The sequence below is a fragment of the Bufo bufo genome, chromosome 1 (assembly GCF_905171765.1).
Source record: "Bufo bufo chromosome 1, aBufBuf1.1, whole genome shotgun sequence".
Classification (NCBI taxonomy): domain Eukaryota; kingdom Metazoa; phylum Chordata; class Amphibia; order Anura; family Bufonidae; genus Bufo; species Bufo bufo.
The window spans coordinates 351,245,079-351,261,277 of record NC_053389.1 but is presented as its reverse complement, the minus strand read 5'-3'; the positions used below and the strand labels follow the sequence as shown (position 1 = coordinate 351,261,277).

General features: G+C 42.7%; 2 protein-coding genes across 3 annotated transcripts in view; one reads left to right on the top strand and one right to left on the bottom strand.

The window, feature by feature from the left end:
* DOCK2 (dedicator of cytokinesis 2) overlaps positions 1-16,199 on the top strand; it is a 1,232,183-nt gene that overhangs the window by 677,847 nt on the left and 538,137 nt on the right. The window lies entirely within an intron of this gene.
* INSYN2B (inhibitory synaptic factor family member 2B) overlaps positions 1-16,199 on the bottom strand; it is a 75,630-nt gene that overhangs the window by 1,057 nt on the left and 58,374 nt on the right. The gene's annotated exons all lie outside the window — the stretch shown is intronic.

Here is a 16,199-nt window from a genome sequence, read left to right as displayed (position 1 = left end):
TTTTCTTAATGCTTTCTAAATGCTCTTAAGAACAGCTTAGGCTAGATGGACGCCCCCATATTCATGTTCAGAAAATAGAATTAAAAAATCTGCAATCAGATAATAAAGAGAGATTAGAAAAAATAGGATATGTGTTACTATCTGGTTTTAACTAGAAGGAAAATATTTTTTTCCTTTTTAAAAGCATTTTTAATTTTTCCTTCCCACACTCCAAGAGCCATAACATTTTTAACTTTCCGTTCACTTTGCTATGTGATGGCTTTGTTCAGGTATGCTCAACCTGCGGGCCTCATTCCCAGACAGCCTACAATGATCATCCTTACAGAAGGGCATTGTGGGAGTTTTATTTTTTCAACAGCTGAGGGCCGCAGGTTGGGCATCCCTGGCTTAGTTTGTGTGTGGCACCATTTAATATACTATGTTCTGTATTGCAAAACAGGAAAAAAATTATTCGTGGGGGGGGGGGAATTCTGCCAAGATTTTGGGGTTTTGATATTAAGGCGTTCACTGTGCACTAAAATTGACATGACAACCTTATTCTATGGGTCAGTACAATTACAAGGATACCAAATTTGTATAGTTTTTATTTAGTTTTACCACTTTGAAGAAAAATAAAAACCTTTCAGTTCTTTGCAACTGCCCTGATGGCGGGCCTGATTGCAAAAAGCTAAAATGGGTGATCATTTGTGTTGTCACTGGATATTTAATGTTCTCTTCTAGATTTGTAATTTTAGAAGTGACGGTATAGTCAATATTAAGCAGTACTCCAACCCAACTTGGGAAAAATTATGATCCTCAGGATACTTGATACCGTAGTTGTCACGACTGTGACTAATCCAGACAGGTCTGGGAGGAGAAGGTCGCAGCGACTTGCTACTCGCGATAGCTTGTGAGTTTGCTCCATGGTTCAGGGTATGTCATCTGGGTTTTGCCTTGTGAACCTTTTTGTCCTGACTGGGAGTTTGTAGGCATCCTTCTCAGGTGAGTCCTGTCTGCCACTCCCAGCTACTATATTAGTTTCACTTTCACTTGCAGTCATTGCCAGATATAGTCCTTACTTCCAGTTCTATTCTGACCTTTGAAGGAGATCGTTTGATAGTGTTGCTGTGGAGCTCTTGTCCGGCGTGGACTGTCGTGATTGGGATCGCCTTCTCTGCTCGTGACTGGATAAGTCTATCTCTGATTTAGTTTGTTTGTTGCTGTCTTCCCCTGCTGTTCTCCTAGACATGAGTGATGGTGACTAGTGCTCCCATCGGCCTTTCCTCACTCTAGGCTTGTTAGGGTGACTGAGGGTTTAGGCATCCTGCTCGCCGCACGGGTTCACACCCCGTCTAGGGTATCAGGGCAGACAGGTGCCAGCTTACGGTTAGTCAGGGGTGGCCATACTATTCCCATCCGTAGATAAGGGTCCCCCTTCCCCTCCGTCTGGTGCGACACTACTGCTGCTGGGGTAGCGGTCGTGACAGTAATTTTTTTTTTCGCCGCTGGTGACAGTGAAATTAATATAGTAGCTGGGAGTGGCAGACAGGACTCACCTGAGAAGGATGCCTACAAACTCCCAGTCAGGACAAAAAGGTTCACAAGGCAAAACCCAGATGACATACCCTGAACCACGGAGCAAACTCACAAGCTATCGCGAGTAGCAAGTCGCTGCGACCTTCTCCTCCCAGACCTGTCTGGATCAGTCACAGTCGTGACAATAGTAGTCCACAGGGCAAGTTGTACAAGCGGATGGGGACCCAGGATTGAAAGTCCCAGACAAATACCAAGCAAGTAGAAGGGGTCCACAGCACTCGTCAGTTCAAAATAATCTTGCAGTTTATTCAGACAACAAACATGGCAACGTTTCGACGTGAAGTCATTATCAAGCAGTCTGACGAGTGCTGTGGATCCCTTCTACTTGCTTTAGAAGTTCTCAAACATTTTATAGGCTTTGCTTAATATATGACCCATAATGAGCTCACAAAGACTACTCAAATGTAATGTCACTGATATTTTCAAATGTAGCTGCATAACTTCATATTCAGACCTTTCCATTGGCCAAAGATATTTCTGCTTCATAATTAGTACTCTAAAATCCTACCACGTTCCCCCGTACATAAAGGAAAACAAATATATTGAACTAATGTAGTCTCACACCATTTAAAAAAAATAATAGATCATGTTCTCTCTCATGAAGCTTGACAGATAATGAATTCAGCAAGATAAGAAACAAACACACTTCAGAGCATGGACAAATAAACAAAATTATTGTGACTGGATAGCTCAGCAGGCTGCCAAATGTAATAGTTTGTAGGGAACCAAATGTAGCTTGGAATCAACTGCATCTATTTATTATATGTCTCATGCTGGTTTGAGCTGCAAAAAAAGACTGCAGGGTTGTTCAATGTTTTGATTATTTTCAAGATCCACATGGGAGCAGTTTTTTTTTTACTTTTTCTTTATGTGTGTATATATATATATATATATATATATATAAAAATATATATATATGATTGTTTTTTTCAGGACAACCTCTGCCTATATGCCTCATTGGGACAAAAGGGGAATCCTCTGCCTAGCCTTCATTGTATGGGCTCGAATGGAGTGCCTCTAACAAACCGTTGCCTTTGCTTTGGTATATTTGAGCAATCCTTATATTACATGGACAGCCACTCATCTAATTGGCCACTATATAATAGCACAAGGGCTTGAGACAACCCTTTTCATCATCTCTTACCACAATGCAAATTATGACAAAAATAACATGAATTATAATAGTAATTATGTGACCCAAGTTATGGTCATGGTCATGGGAGCATGACCTGAAAGGTTTATTACCATTAACCCCTTAGTGACAAGCCTGTTTTGAGCCTTACTGACCAGGTATTTTTCTTCCTTTTTTTTCATCGTCACCTTCCAAGAGTTATGACTTTTTTATTTTTCCATCTATATAGCTGTATGAGGGCTTGTATTTTTGTGGTACAAGTTGTAGTTTTTATTGGAACCATTTAGAGTACACGTAACTTTTTGATTAACTTTTTTAACTCTTTCGGTGAAGGAGATGGAAAAACAGCAATACTGCCACTCAGTTTTTACGTTAAACATTTTCCGGCATTCATTTTTTTTTGTACAAATAACATAATATCTTTATTTTATGGGTCAATATGATTACAGTGATACCAAATACATATATATATATATATATATATTTTTTTTATTATTATTTTTTTTAAATGCACTAAAACCCCCTTTTTTTAAAGGAAGAATATCTTTTGCATCACCGCTTCTCAGGACCTCAGGAGTAAATAAAACTTTTTTGATTGCTTGTTTTGATCGCTGTAAATTAAGAATAAGGCCCCTTTCACATGAGCGTGACACATTAGGTCCGGATGCATTCAGGGTGCGTTGAGTGAAACTCGCACCATTTTACAAGCAGTTTCAGTCAATTTTGTCTGCAATTGCATTCAGTTGTTCAGTTTTTTCCACGTGTGATAAAAAAACCTGAATTTTACAAACAACCGTCAGTGAAAAACCTATTGCATCCTCACCTGCTTTCACTGAAGACCCATTCACTTCTATGGTGCCAGGGCTGCGTGAAAAACACAGAATATAGAACATGCTGCGTTTTTCACGCAATGCAGTACTGATGCGTGAAAACAAATTCTCATGTACACAGACCCATTGAAATTAATGGGTCAGGATTCAGTGCGGGTGCTATGCGTTCACGTCACCCATTGCACCCGCGTGGAAAACTTGCTTGTGTGAAAGGGGCCTAAATTAGCAATTCTATAATTATAATTTTTTCACACCGTTCACCATAGGGGATATTTATGTAGTGGGGGCTGTTATGGATACAGTGATACCTAACATATGGGGGCAATTTTGTTTAACCAGGATACAAAAACACTGCAAATGGCTCCCTTTAGCTTATTAGCTGCATGTTGGCTGTCTGGCAGGAGACTCCTTTGCAGATATAAGCAAAACTAGTAGACAAATATGCTGGATGGTATTTTGTCTGGCAGAATGACTGGAATCCATAACGTAAATCTCCCAGATTCCATTATAGTCAGTTGGACGCAGTGAACACCACTGATGTCCATCAAATGTTGGATTAGGTGTGGCAGTTTTTTTATTCCTATATGAGAACAACTGAACATTGCAGATGTTAACCTAGCGTAAACTTGTACACCACTTCCTTGTTGCTTTAAGATGAAGAAACCTTAACCCCTTCACTCATATTCACGTACATGTTGGTGAGGAAATGCGGCTTCTCTGCATATACGTGATGTGATCGGGCGGGTGTGTAAGACGCTGACAGTTCAATTCAGTACAATACATAATGTAAAATAAATAAATAAATAAAACCCTCACCATAAAATCGTGAATAAAAACCAGACATGTTAGGTATCGCCGCATTCATAACGATGTGCTCTATAAAAAGGACCAATAATCTACCACCGGTGAAAGTTGTAAAAAAAAAATGTCACCTTACATTACAAAAAGTGTAATTCCAAGCGGTCAAAAAGTCATATACAACCCAAAATAGTACCACTCAAACCGTCATCTCTTTCTGCAAAAAATGAGCCCCTACATAAGACAATTGCCCAAACAATAAAAAAAATATTGCTTTTGGAAAATGGAGACACTAAAACCTGATTTTCTTTCTTCAAAAATGCTTTTATAGTGTAAAACTGAAATAAAATAAAAAGTAGACATATTAAGTATCTCCACATCCGTAATGACCTATAAAAATATTATGACTTACCCCCTTAGGTGAACACTAGAGATGAGCGAATCGAAGTTGACAAAGTCGAATTCGATCCAAATTTCAGTAAAAATTCGATTTGCACCAAAATCTTCACACTTTGTGGTAACAAATCAAATTTTTTCCTCAAATGGCTGCTGCATGTGTTAGGACATGGAGCAAAGAACTCTGGGAAAGAGGGATCACCCACAATGCACCCATGCAGCCAATCAGCTGCCAGCCCCTGTGATGTCACAGCCCTATAAATAGCCTTAGCCATCTTGGATTCAGCCATTTTCCAGTGTACTTAGTGCAGGGAGAGATGTGACAGGCGCTAGGGACAGTGTTGGGAAAGACTTTATTGTGCTGAAAAAACAATTTAGAAGTTCAGGGAAAGATTATTCAAGGAGTAGGGAAAGGATAGGGAGGAATCATCTACACTATAAAAGGAGAACAGGGTGCAATAGAAGAGTGTACAGCCTGGGTAATAGGAGCGATTCTATTACACCTTGCTGCACTAATTGCACTAATTGGGGATCCAAATTGCAGTTATACTGCTGCTTTTAAGTTTTTTGCACTACAAGTGCCTTGCAAAAGTATTCACTTCCCCCCCTCCCCGACTTTTTTCATATTTTGGCGCCTCACAACCTAGAATTAACATGGATTGTTTGAGGATTTGCATCATTTAATTTACAGAACATGCCCTTAACTTTGAAGATGTTTTTTTTTTTGTGAAGTAAACAACAAATTGGACAAAATAAGTTGGTCAAGTGAAATGAGAAAAATATATAAATAAAACTATTGTTTAAAAATAGAAAACAGAAGCTCATAAAAAGCTCTGGTGCAACCAATTACCTTTAGAAGTCACATAATTAGTGAAATGATGTCCACCTGTGTGCAATCTAAGTGTCACATGATCTGTCATTACATATACACACCTTTTTTGAAAGGCCCCAGAGGCTGCAACACCTAAGCAAGATGCATCACTAACCAAACACTACCATGAAGACCAACGAAAAAGTCAATGTGTATAACTATTTACCCCTAAAGTCAATGCTTTGTAGAGACACCTTTTGCGGCAATCACAGCTCCAAGTCGCTTTGGATAAGTCTCTATAAGTCTCTGGGAGTTTTGCCCATTCCTCTTTGCAAAACTGCTCCAGCTCCTTCAAGTTGGATGGTTTGCGCTTGTGAACAGCAATCTTTAAGTCTGACCACAGATTTTCTAATGGATTGAGATCTGGGCTTTGACTAGGCCATTCCAACACATTTACATGTTTCCCCTTAAACCACTCAAGTGTTGCTTTAGCAGTGTGTTTGGGGTCATGGTCCTGCTGGAAGATGAACCTCTGTCCTAGTCTCAAATCATGCACAGAGTGGTACAGGTTTTGCTCAAGAATATCCCTGTATTTAGCACCATCCATCTTTCCCTCAACTCTGACCAGTTTCCCAGTCTCGGCTGAAAAATATCCCATGCAGCATAATGCTGCCACCACCATGTTTCACTGTGGATATGTTGTTCTTTGGGTGATGTGATGTGCTGGGTTTGCACAAGACATAGCGTTTTCTTTGATGGCCGAAAATTTGAATTTTGGTCTCATCAGACCAGAGCACCTTCCTGCATACATTTTGGGAGTCTTCCACATACCTTTTCGCAAACTCACAATGTGCCTTTTTGTTTTTAGCAGAAAGTAATGGCTTTCTTCTGGCCACTCTGCCATAAAGCCCAACTCTATGGAGCGTACGGCTTATTGTCGTCCTATGTACAGATACTCCAGTCTCTGCTATGGAACTCTGCAGCTCCTCCAGGGTTACCTTAGGTCTCTGTGTTGTCTCTCGGATTAATGCCCTCCTTGCACGGTCCGTGAGTTTTGGTGGGCAGCCATCTCTTGTCTCAACAACATTGCCCCTTACTTGTTTGGAGAGTTCCTTGGTCTTCATGGCAGTGTTTGGTTAGTGATGCTTCTTGCTTAGGTGTTGCAGCCTCTGGGCCTTTCAAAAAAGGTGTGTATATTTAATGACAGATCATGTGACACTTAGATTGCACACAGGTGGACATCATTTCACTAATTATGTGACTTCTAAAGGTAATTGGTTGCACCAGAGCTTTTTATGGGCTTCCTAACAAAGGGGGCGAATAGATACGCACATGCCAATTTTCTGTTTTCTATTTCTAAACAATAGTTTTATTTATGTTTTTCTCATTTCACTTCACCAACTTAGACTATTGTGTTCTGATCCATCACATAAAATTCAGATTAACAAAAAATTGAACTTAAGGCTGTAATGTAACAAAATACGAAAAAAGTCAAGGGGGGCGAATACTTTTGCAAGGCACTGTACATGATACATCAGTAATTCCAGCAAACCTTGCTTGTTATTGGGGTGCAAGTTCTGTGTGATAGAGCCATTTACGGGGTGTAATAATAGGAAATATACGTACATCCATTTAGCCATTCTGTGGTGAATTGTGATTATTCCTTTTTTTTGGGTGTATTAGGCTACTTTCACACCTGTGTTAGGTGCGGATCCGTCTGGTATCTGCACAGATGGATCCGCACCTATAAATGCAAACGCTGGTATCTGTTCAGTACGGATCCGTCTGCATAAGTTAGTCAAAATAAAATCTAAGTCTAAGGCTACATTCACACGTCAGTATTTTTCTATATCCCGATTTTCAGTCCGTTTTTTGCGGATCCGTTTTTCCTGAAAATGTTTCCGTATGTCATCCGTATGTCATCCGTTTTTTGCGGATCCGCAAAAAACAGAAACATGTATAAATTTCAATAAGCAAATAAAGTTGTTTGGATTTCTTAGAGAAAAAATTGAAAAAAAAAAAGTGAATAAAAGTTTATAAAATAAAAATTTAATCTAAGTCTAAGGCTACATTCACACGTCAGTATTTTTCTATATCCCGATTTTCAGTCCGTTTATTGCGGATCCGTTGTTCCTGAAAATGTTTCCGTATGTCATCCGTATGTCATCCGTTTTTTGCGGATCCAAACAGAAACATGTATAAATTTCAATAAGCAAATAAAGTTGTTTGGATTTCTTAGAGAAAAAATTGAAAAAAAAAAAGTGAATAAAAGTTTATAAAATAAAAATTTAATTTCCAGGAACGGAATCCGCATAAAACGGATGACATACGTAATGACATACGAATGTCTTCCGTTTTTTGCGGATCCATTGACTTTGTATTGTACCAGAATCCGATTTTTGCGGAAAAGAATAGGACAAGTTTTATATTTTTTCGGACATGCGGAACGGAACAACGGAAACGGACAGCACACATTGTGCTGTCCGATTTTTTACAGGACCCATTGAAAATGAATGGGTACAGAACTGGTCCAGATCTGTTCCGCATAAAACGGAACAGATCAGGAAAGAAAAAACGGACGTGTGAATGGACCCTAAGTGTAAGTCAAACTGATCCATCCTGACTTATGTTGAAAGTCAATGGGGGACGGATCCGTTTACAATTGCACCACATTTGTGTCAATGTAAACGGATCCGTCCCCATTGACTTACATTGTAAGTCAGGATAGATCCGTTTGGCTCCGCACCGCCAGGTGGACACCAAAACGCTGCAAGCAGCGTTTTGGTGTCCGCCTCCAGAGCGGATTGGATGCTGAACGGAGTCAAACTGATGCATTCTGAACGGATCAGCATCTATTCAGAATGCATTGGGGCTAAACTGATCAGTTTGGGGCCGCTTGTAAGAGCCTTGAAACGGATCTCACAGGCGGACCCAGAAACGGCAGTGTGAAAGTAGCCTTAATAGGAAAAAGAATACATATTAATTGCCGTTCTGTGGTGGTTACATTTTACTACAGCTTTTTTTGGAGTATATTATTTTAATTTTAATTTAATTATTTTATTATACAGTATGTCAGACAGGCGACAGGCCTGAGCTCCCGGTTTCATCTAGCGGTAGTGTCTTAAACAGCAATCCAGAGGTGCTTGAATGGTTGACTCGGTCTTCGACATCGTTGCAAGTGACATCAGACACCCCCAGCCAAGGGTCAGTGGGTTCATCTGACACAACACTTAGTTGGCATGGCCCAGGACCAGGGCCTGTGCCCCCAACTGTCCTCAACCTGCCTCTGTAATTTTTTGTTCCCTAAGTGCGAGAAGTATTATATGCCGTAGGCTCTGCTCCACTTTTCAGCAATGACGAGCTACTAGAGGACAATCAGCAGCTTCTGCCCAGCCAAGATATGGAGGAGACATCTGCCACTTCCTCCGGTTGGCGGGCAAGTAGTGATGATGAGAGTCGCTTGGGAGCAGGTGTTTTGCGATCGGTCAGGCTCCTGGCCCTGAGACCGTTGAGGGGGACATCAGTGACGTGCAGACATTAGCAGTTGATGATGATGTAGCTGATCGCACTTGGGAGCCGGGTGAAGAGGGGGCTTCATCATCATCATCATCAGGAGAAGAGAGTGGCAGCCTGCTCTTGAGGCAGCAGCTGAGCAAGGAGGGTGAAAGCGTGGCTGTGAGTCAGCAGGTTGGCAGCAGTGGGAGGTCGGGAGCCAAATGTGCTCGGAGTAGACCACCCGCTTTGCAGGAGCCTACCTGCCTGGAAAGTAGCGGTGCAGGGGCTCACTGAGACAGCGGTAGCAGGCACTCAGTGCAGAGTGTTGGTAGGAAAATGCCATATTCTGAGGTGTGGCAATTTTTTGTTAGGCCGTCAGATTTGGGAAGAAGGTAAAGCGTGGCCAGGGTGCCAATGTTGGAACCACGGCCCTGTGTCAACACATGCAGCATCACCATAAAGTGGCCTGGGAGAACCGTGGCTCTGATGTGTTGGAGTACAAACCAAGAGGTGGTTCCAATTATTAGACATACTGGTAGTGGCCACTGCAAAAACGGCAGGATTTTTTGTTTTAGTTTAAATATAAAAAATGACATGGAAAATAAAAAATGTAATCATTCTGCAAAATCAGCTTGACTATACTGACTCAATATACTGTTTAAGCTGTAAAAACAATGAGGTAATGTGCAATGAGATAATGTACAATAATGCAGGTTTTTCTAAATACCTCTATTGTTATGTTCATTGTTAACCTAATTTTGGTATGACAAAGGTTGTGCTTCATTTCATTGTATTCATTTCACACAAGACCACTTTTTGATTTAAGTAAATCAATAAAAAGAATTTTGAAAGAAAGAAAAAAAAAATCAGGTAAAATTATTTTATAATATGTAAATTTTCCCCAGATTTCACTATCTGCATTGCAATGGGTGATTTCTGCACTGAAAATCCGTACACAAAAAAAAGACATGCTGCAGAATTCAAAATTTCTGCACCGTGTAAATGAGATTTTGAAAATCTCACCTATTTTTCTGATTCTGTATTATGCTGTGGATTTTTTGCATGAAAATCTATGCATAATATGCACAGTGTACATGCAGCCTTAAAAAGTTATTTTTACACCCTATATTTCTATTGCCTAATGTCTTTTAGGGCTCATGAGCTGGCTGTGCCGTGCATTGAGGACCCCACATTGCTGTCCTAAATGCATGGGCACAGTCTGTGTGGCCTACACTGATGGATGCAGACCCATTGAACTTGAATGGGTCTGCGATCCATCCGCACCCCAAAAAATAGAGCATATTATATTTGTTTGCTCTGTAATGCTTCCGTAGCCTTCTACTCCTTGCCTCCACTCCATATCTTCCGGATTGTGGACTCATTCACTTGAACATTGCGCACATGGCCGGCACATGTTTGTGTGCTTGAGCCCTTACACAGGACAAAGTATCAGGCAGTTATCTGCAGCGAAATACAAGTTTCTGATAATTTCCAGATTGTTATCAAGATGAGAGTTGCATTTACATGGGGACAAGTGATTTGCCACTGTGTTTCCTCATCCACATCCACATTCACATCCACATCCACATCTATTGTTTCTGGGCAGGAAGATATGCTGCCTAGAAAAACCTTTTTTTTTTTTTTTATGCCAGCCAAAAGACACGATCACCCGATAGATAAGCTAAATTATTGGGTGATTACTGGTACCTTTACAAATGGCAATTTTTAGAAACAAGCTTTTCTACAAATGCTCATCCCCAATAATTGCCTCGATGAACTGCCTTCAAATGTTTGTTTATAGGTAAACTAATCTTTCATGTGCAGGCTTTCACAATTGCTACACTTAAAGTTAAAATTGCTACACTTATTTTCATCCATGCAGCCCCCCTGAGGCTAGCATCGGAGCATCTCATGCTCCGATGCTTTCCCTTGCTCTGTGCTAGATCGCGCAGGGCACGGGCTCTTTTGTTTATCATAACACACTACCGGACGGAAGCTTCCACCCGGCAGTGTGTTTGGTGACGTCAGCGGCTCTGATGGGCGGGCTTTAGCACTGCCCTAGCCGTTCTACTGGCTAGGGCAGCGCTAAAGCCCGCCCATCAGTGCCGGTGACGTCACTGGGCTTCCTGGCAGCCCCATGGAGAGCCCCGGTATGTCACCGGAACTCCTAAAAAGGCCTTTGCCCTGCGCGATTTAGCATGAACTGCTCTGATGCTCAAGTCAACCCCTTTAAATCTGTCCGTATTTGTCTATAGACTTCAATTTACGATGCTCTGAGTAAAAAAAATAAAGTTTTGTGACTTAAAATACACATCTATATTGCAAAGCTGAGATTCACTTTATGAGAAGATGTTGGGCCCCAGAGCAAAATTTGGGATAGGGCATCCACCTACAATTTATAATTATGTGGTAGAGGGGCTTTTAGGTCCCATAGACCTTGGCAGGGGTGGACTGGGAATTTGAAATGGCCCTGGAAAAAAAAATGAAAGTGGCCACATGTAGGCAGGTCCATATTGACAGAAGGCGGGACAACTCAACTAGGCGGGGTCAGCAATACTATTTTCCAAAAATACTTTCCTAGCAGAACCAAATAGCAGAGTAGAGAACAATATACTGACCCAAAATCTGTGTTGGTCAACCTTAGCTGCCATTTTCTGTCTGCCTCCAGTTGTGTCTGATATGGAGAAGGGGCTTTAGAGGTGAGATACATGTCACAGCAGTTGAATTCAGGAGGGTATATGCAGTCACTTGCCAGGTAAATGAATACCTGGTTCTCACAGCTCATTTTGTACCCGGCTGGTGGCAGGGAGGAGGGCTTGGACTGCCCCCTGGGCATTGACCCACTGGATAATATCCCTGTACAATTTATTGCCAGTCCATCCCTGGACCTGGGTATGACTACTTTCTCTGCAACTCCTATATGTACTACATACATGATCAGTATCATGCACTAGTCCCAAGAAAAACATTAGGTGAACAAGGTGTCTATATAATCCCAGTTCATCAACAGATTTGCTCCTGGTGCCTAAAGTGGTTGCCCTGCTTTTTGACCTTGTTTTCACCCACCAGACCTGCAATGGCAAGCATTTTTACCTGCTCCCTGTCACTCAGTTCCATTTCCTTTGGTCCACCACTATATTTGCTACACTTCTCTCCCCGCTTATAAACTTCTGGATAGGATAGGGGGGAGGGTCGCTGGCCATAGCAATGATGTGTCCAAGTGGAAAGGTCCAGGTCATTATGCTTCCCTCCAAAGGTTCGGTAGGTAAAGTGAGGTGAACAAAAAACTTTAAAATGTTGGTTAACCCCTTCAACTTTCAATGTCTATGGGAGTCCTGTTTAGAACACATTTTTGCATCCTGTTTAAAAGCAGTTTTTGTCGTCAAGAAAACAGGATACCTATCCTAATGCATCCTGTTGCAATTGACCTTTATTGACCTTTAAAAGGGGTGTGAAGGGGCCCACCACAGGAGGTGTGGGGAAATATCCTTATTAAAATATAACTTTTATAGGGTATGCAATAAAATAAAATACACCAGAGGATGCATCAACATAACACACATACAAACATGTAACGGGGTCCGTGCATAGATACCCCACTGCTGGTAAAGCAAGGAAAGGAAAATAGACCTGCTGCGCCTGTAAAGACGCAAGCAGTCTTACCCGACCAACCAGATGGCTAGGATCAGCTGAGGCTTTTGTGTGATGCCTGGACCAGACGGAGTCTTGTGTAGTCGGAGGGAGTCTTGGTGCTATGCCCTATCTCACCCTATAACTTGGGGGAAGGGGACTGCTCCCATACTACCTGTCTACACAGAGCACTCGCCCTGAAAGGGCGACCCCGTCTGGATACCTGTCCCTAGTTGTGGACCTGATCACTAGCACAGTTAAAAAGGATGCGGATTCTTCAGACCTCCCGACGTGGCACTTTCTGTTGTGTCGACTCCTCATGGGAAGTTGGTACAAATAGGGAAACAGCATATAGCATATATGACCGTGGGTACAAAAGAAAATGGACCCTGCAATCAAAGATGCAGAAAGGCTCTATCAGCTGGAATAAGAGCCGGTAAGCAGGCACCCCTGGTGTTGAAGTGCCATGCTATAGCATATACGACCGTGGGTACAAAAAGGAAGATGATCCCTGCGGTCAAAGATGCAAAGAATGCTCTATCAGCTGGATTAAGAGCCGGTGGGCAGACACTCCTGGTGTTGAAGTGCCGTGCTGCAGAGTGATAGATATTCCTCTGCACGTTGGTGTGTGGGGATATGGTGATCCTCACTGAAGGTAAAGTCCCACTAGTTCTGGGGTTCCTTGACGTTTACCAGCCATACTGATACATACCTTTGTGGGATTTAAATAGAGCCCAGACGCGCCTCTCCTGGAAAGACCGCCCTGTGATCGTCCGCGTCGGCGTCTGACGTCACGCGCATGCGCCGCGCAGAATAGACGTCAGACCCCGGCGCCCGACACCACGTGATAGCGGCGGCCAGTCACAGTCATGAGAAGGCCGTGGGAAGAAGCGGTTGCCTTGGAGACTATATCAACAGATAGGCAGCCATACGGCACGCCTCCCGATGGAAGCGTCCATAGTAACGCTGTGACACAAAATCACAGCTAGATAAAAACTGACATTTCTTGCAGGAAAAATGTGAGACAAGGATACGTCGCAGAGAGTACTGGCAGAAGCAATTGAATATATAACGGGAACCGAGAGGGGTAATCTGGGTTCCTAATATCGATTTATATTTATATAAAACACCCATAATCCAGCCTTTCATTAAGGCCCAAGGGTGCAGTAGTTTTCAAACAGAATATCCAGCGGGATTCACGCTGGAGGAGATATTTATCCCAGTCACCCCCTCTAATGGGAGGTTTCACTAGATCAATACCCAGAAATCTCAGTGAAGCCTTACCATTATGGGCAGTGTGTACATGTTTGGATAGTGGGGTATCCCCTTTGTGTGAGAGATCCCCCAGATGTTCTCCTATCCGCTTCCTAAACTCGCGTATCGTTTTCCCTATATATTCCATCCCACACTCACACTGAATACGGTATATAACCCCTCTGGATTTACAGTTAATAAAGTGTGGGATGGAATATTTTTTGCCTGTCACGTGGCTTACAAAGGATTTTGTGGTCTGTATGCGTTTACATGCAATACAGTTACCACATTTGTGGCAACCCACAATATTTGACCGCAACCAGGTGGACTTTGTGCGATTGGGTGCATAGTGGCTGTGAACCAGTTTATCACGTAGATTAGGCCCCCTTCTATAAGTAATCTGAGGCTGGTCTCCCAGCACATCCTGCAGGACCGGGTCCATTTTAAGGACCTCCCAGCGGCGTTGTATGATGTGCTTAACTTGTTTGGACCCTCTATCAAAGTTGGTGATGATTCTCATTACTTTTGGTTGGGGAGTTGGAGATTGATTGGGAGTTAGTAGGGAAGATCTTGGTCGGGACAGGGCTGTCTGATATGCAGACCTCAAAACATGGTCAGGGTATCCCCTTGACAGGAATCTCCTCCTCAGATCAGCTGCCTGATTGATGAAATCACGCTTGTCCGAGCAGTTGCGTCTGAGTCGTAGGTATTGGCCCCTAGGAATTCCACTCCTGAGTGGGAGCGGATGATTACTCTCCCATCTCAGGAGGGAATTCGTGGAGCTAGCCTTCCTATAAATGGAGGTATCGAGTTCACCCCTGTTGTTGGTCTTTATTGACCTTTAAAAGACCTATAGGGGACATTTACCAAGCATGTTACAACAGAATTAGTAACATAGTTTATAAGGGCGAAAAAAGACATCTGTCCATCCAGTTCAACCTGTTATCCTGCAAGTTGATCCAGAGGAAGGCAAAAAAAACAAACCTTCATTTCTCCAGGTGCAGAGGATGAATATGCCAAAACCAATGGCGTTTTGAATTGCGCCAAATATATCAACAGTTTTCTCCAGAATTTTCACCATAAAGAATGCATCAAGCCAGAAATAAGTTATAAATGTCAAAGTGGGCAGGGCTATCAAATTGGCGCATATTACACCTCATTTATCATCCTCTTAGCAGAAATGGCTCAAATTATTGTGGCCAATTAAGTCAGGTTATGTGGTAGGCGGCGCAGGCACGTCACGTGACATCAGTGAGTTCCGGCCGACCAGCCGCCCGCCCTGCTCTGCCTGCTACAGGACATTTAGTAAGTACGGTAGTACAGATGGGGCTGGGGATCGGAACGTCAATTAAAGTTATTATAAAGGTTTCACTGAAGGCACAGAGGGATTATTGAGGATGCTGAGACGGTCTGCTACGTACTCCTTCACCATCTTCCAAAATTTTGCCCTCCTTGTGACTCTAGGCCACACATAAGGGTAAGGGTGCTGGCGGGGTGTCATGAAACAGTTCCAGGCTTTGGAGAGTGTTGCCCTGCCTCTGTTTGAACTGCTGTGTGTTCCCCTCGTCTCCCCTCCTCGGTTGCTCAACGAACTACGTACTCTGCTGCCAGCGTTGTCAGCTGGAAATTTTTGGAGCAATTTTTCCACAAGGACCTTCTGGTATTGCACCATTTTGCTCATCCTCTCCACCACAGGAATGAGAGATGAGAAGTTCTCTTTGTAGCGGGGGTCGAGAAGGGTAAACAACCAGTAATCGGTGTTGTCCAAAATGCGTAAAACGCATGGGTCATGGGAAAGGCAGCCTAACATGAGATCAGCCATGTGTGCCAGAGTCCCAACAGGCAAGACTTCACTTTTGTCATCAGGAGACTCTCAATCTCCTCATCCTCTTCCTCCTCTTCTGCTCATCCACGCTGAACAGATGGAATTAAACTTTCATGGGTACTTCCCTCTGTAGCAACCGTCTCCTGCTCCTCCTCATCATCATCTAATTTGCGCTAAGAAGACAAACTAAGGGTGGTCTGGCTATCACCCTGTGTAACGTCTTCCCTCATTTTCACCTCTTCCACATGCAAAGCGTCCGCCTTCGTTGTGAGCAGCGAGCGCTTGAGTAGACACAGAAGTGGGATGGTGACGCTGATAATAGCCTTATCACCGCTCACCATCTGTGTTGATTCCTCAAAGTTTCTTAAAACCTCACAGAGGTCAGATATCCATGCCCACTCCTTGCTTGTGAAAAGCAGAAGCTGACTGGAAAGGCGACGACCATGTTGCAGC